The sequence below is a fragment of the Triticum urartu genome, chromosome 5A (assembly GCF_056163025.1).
Source record: "Triticum urartu cultivar PI428250 chromosome 5A, HENAU_Tu73, whole genome shotgun sequence".
Lineage (NCBI taxonomy): Eukaryota > Viridiplantae > Streptophyta > Magnoliopsida > Poales > Poaceae > Triticum > Triticum urartu.
In genome coordinates, this window is record NC_141877.1 from 414404841 (window position 1) to 414408921 (window position 4081).

Genomic DNA, 4081 nt, shown 5'->3' on the forward strand with positions numbered 1-4081 from the left:
CATTTCGAGACTCCTCGTCATGTCCGTGATCACATCCGGGACTCCGAACAACCTTCGGTACATCAAAATGCATAAACTCATAATGTAACTATCATCGTAACCTTAAGCGTGCGGACCCTACGGGTTCGAGAACAATGTAGACATGACCGAGACACGTCTCCGGTCAATAACCAATAGCGGGACCTGGATGCCCATATTGGCTCCTACATATTCTACGAAGATCTTTATCGGTCAGACCGCATAACGACATACGTTGTTCCCTTTGTCATCGGTATATTACTTGCCCGAGATTCGATCGTCGGTATCCAATACCTAGTTCAATCTCGTTACCGGCAAGTCTCTTTACTCGTTCCGTAATACATCATCTCGCAACTAACTCATTAGTTGTAATGCTTGCAAGGCTTATGTGATGTGCATTACCGAGAGGGCCCAGAGATACCTCTCCGACAATCGGAGTGACAAATCCTAATCTCGAAATACGCCAACCCAACATCTACCTTTGGAGACACCTGTAATGCTCCTTTATAATCACCCAGTAACGTTGTGACGTTTGGTAGCACCCAAAGTGTTCCTCCGGTAAACGGGAGTTGCATAATCTCATAGTCATAGGAACATGTATAAGTCATGAAGAAAGCAATAGCAACATACTAAACGATCGGGTGCTAAGCTAATGGAATGGGTCATGTCAATCAGATCATTCAACTAATGATGTGACCTCGTTAATCAAATAACAACTCATTGTTCATGGTCAGGAAACATAACCATCTTTGATTAACGAGCTAGTCAAGTAGAGGCATACTAGTGACACTTTGTTTGTCTATATATTCACACATGTATTATGTTTCCGGTTAATACAATTCTAGCATGAATAATAAACATTTATAATGATTATAAGGAAATAAATAATAACTTTATTATTGCCTCTAGGGCATATTTCCTTCAGATAGTCCTATTATCTTTTTGAATTCTCCCGACTACACTATATCAGAGAAGTTTGCACTTATTAAGGATTATATTGATGGGTTGCCTTTTACCGTTGCACATGATGATTTTGATGAATATAATATGCATGTGCTTGCTGCTCCTACTTGCAATTATTATGAGAGAGGAACTATATATCCACCTCTCTATGTTTCCAACATGATAAAATTGCAAGAAACTGTTTATACTATGCGTTGGCCTTTACTAGGTGTGCATGAATTTTTCTTTTATGACATGCCGATGCATAGGAAGAGAGTTAGACTTCGTTATTGCTTGATATATGTTGCTTTGTTCTCACTACTAAATTACTAATCATTGTTAATTAAAATTGGCTTTGATATACCTTGGGATCCGGGTGGATTCACTACTTGAGCACTATATGCCTAGCTTAATGGCTTTAAAGAAAGCGCTGCCAGGGAGACAACCCAGAAGTTTTAGAGAGTCATTTATTTCTATTGAGTGCTTTTATATAGTTTAAAAACAACAAAAATAAAGAGGGGAACCCAAAACTTTTTCAAAAAGAAAAGCGAAAGTGAAAAAGACAAGCATTGTTGAAGTGGGAGAGCTCCTTGAACTTTGTTCATGCTCACGACAAATTTGTGAATCTTGATTACAGAAACTTTTCAACAAAAATAATTATCCCCTTGTACAATTCCATTGTATTATAAAAATAATGTGCCAAGGTTTGCCTTTAGGATGTTTACATTTGCTTGATGGTTTGTACGGTGCAGGAGAGAAACTTTGGCTGTAGTGCGCGATTTTACATTTTTAGCTGGAACGTAAAATGGTTCTGATTCTTTTTGCAATGTCTTCCTATACAATTTTTTTTATTTTTCCTAATTTTGGTAGAATTTTTAAAGTATCATAAGTATGGTGAATGTTCAGATTATTACAGACTGTTCTGTTTGAGACAGATTCTGTTTGTGATGCATAGTTTGCTTGTTTTGATGAAACTATCAATTTATATCAGTGGATTAAGCCATGAAAAAGTTATATTAAAGTAGACACAATGAAAAAACAAAATATGAATTGGTTTGCAACAGTACTTAGAGTAGTGATTTGCTTTATTATACTAACGGATCTTACCGAGTTTTCTGTTGAAGTTTTGTGTGGATGAAGTGTTCGATGATTGAGAAGGTTTCGATGTGAGAAGAAGGAAGAGAGGCAAGAGCTCAAGCTTGGGGATGCCCGAGGCACTCCAAGTAAATATTCAAGGAGACTCAAGCGTCTAAGCTTGGGGATGCTGGGGAGGCATCCCCTCTTTCTTCAACAAGTATCGGTATGTTTTCAGATTCGTTTCGTTCATGCGATATGTGCAATCTTGGAGCGTCTTTGCTTTAGTTTTCATCTTTCTTTTATGCACCATGATGGTATGAGATAGTCCTTGGTTGATTTATAGAATGCTCTATGCACTTCACTTATATCTTTTGAGTATGGCTTTATAGAATGCTTCATGTGCTTCACTTATATCATTTGAAGCTTGGATTGCCTGTTTCTCTTTATATATACAACCGCCATTTGTAGAATGCTCTTTTCCTTCACTTATATTTGTTAGAGAACGGGCACATCTTTTTATAAAGAATTAAACTCTCTTGCTTCACTTATATCTATTTAGAGAGATGACACGAACTAGTCATTCACATGGTTAGTCATAAAATCCTACATAAAACTTGTAGATCACTGAATATGATATGTTTGATTCCTTGCAATAGTTTTACGATATAGAGATGGTGATATTAGAGTCATGCTAGTGGGTAGTTGTGGATTGTAGAAATATTTGTGTTGAGGTTTGTGATTCCCGTAGCATGCACGTATGGTGAACCATTATGTAACGAAGTCGGAGCATGATTTATTTATTGATTGTCTTCCTTATGAGTGGCGGTCGGGGACGAGCGATGGTCTTTTCCTACCAATCTATCCCCCTAGGAGCATGCGCATAGTACTTTGTTTCGATGACTAATAGATTTTTGCAATAAGTATGTGAGTTCTTTATGACTAATGTTGAGTCCATGGATTATACGCACTCTCACCCTTCCATCATTGCTAGCCTCTCTAGTACCGCGCAACTTTTGCCGGTACCATAAACCCACCATATACCTTCCTAAAAACAGCCACCATACGTACCTATTATGGCATTTTCATAGCCATTCGAGATATATTGCCATGCAGCTTCCATCATCATCATATACATGATTTGAGCATTCATTGTCATATTGCTTTGCATGATCGTAGGATAGCTAGCATGATGTTTTCATGGCTTGTCCGTTTTTTGATATCATTGCTACGCTAGATCATTGCACATCCCGGTACACTGCCGGAGGCATTCATATAGAGTCATATCTTTGTTCTAGATATCGAGTTGTAATATTGAGTTGTAAGTAAATAAAAGTGTGATGATCATCATTATTAGAGCATTGCCCCAGTGAGGAAAGGATGATGGAGACTATGATTCCCCCATAAGTCGGGATGAGACTCTGGACTTTACAAAAAAATAAAAGAGGCCAAAGAAGCCCAAATAAAAAAAGAGAGGCCAAAGAAGCCCACAAAAAAATGAGAGAAAAAAGAGAGAAGGGGCAGTGCTACTATCTTTTTTCCACACTTGTGCTTCAAAGTAGCACCATGTTCTTCATATAGAGAGTCTCTTGAGTTATCACTTTCATATACTAGTGGGAATTTTCATTATAGAACTTGGCTTGTATATTCCGATGATGGGCGTCCTCAAACTCCCGAGGTCTTCATGAGCAAGCAAGTTGGATGCACACCCACTTAGTTTCCAGTTTGAGCTTTCATACACTTATAGCTCTTAGTGCATCCGTTGCATGGCAATCCCTACTCACTCACATTGATATCTATTGATGGGCATCTCCATAGCCCGTTAATACGCCTAGTTGATATGAGACTATCTTCTCCTTTATGTCTTCTCCACAACCACCATTCTATTCCACCTATAGTGCTATGTCCATGGCTCACGCTCATGTATTGCATGGAAGTTGAAAAGGTTGGAGAACGTCAAAAGTATGAAACGATTGCTTGGCTTGTCATCGGGGTTGTGCATGATGTAAATATTTCGTGTGGTGAAGATGGAGCATAGCCAGACTAT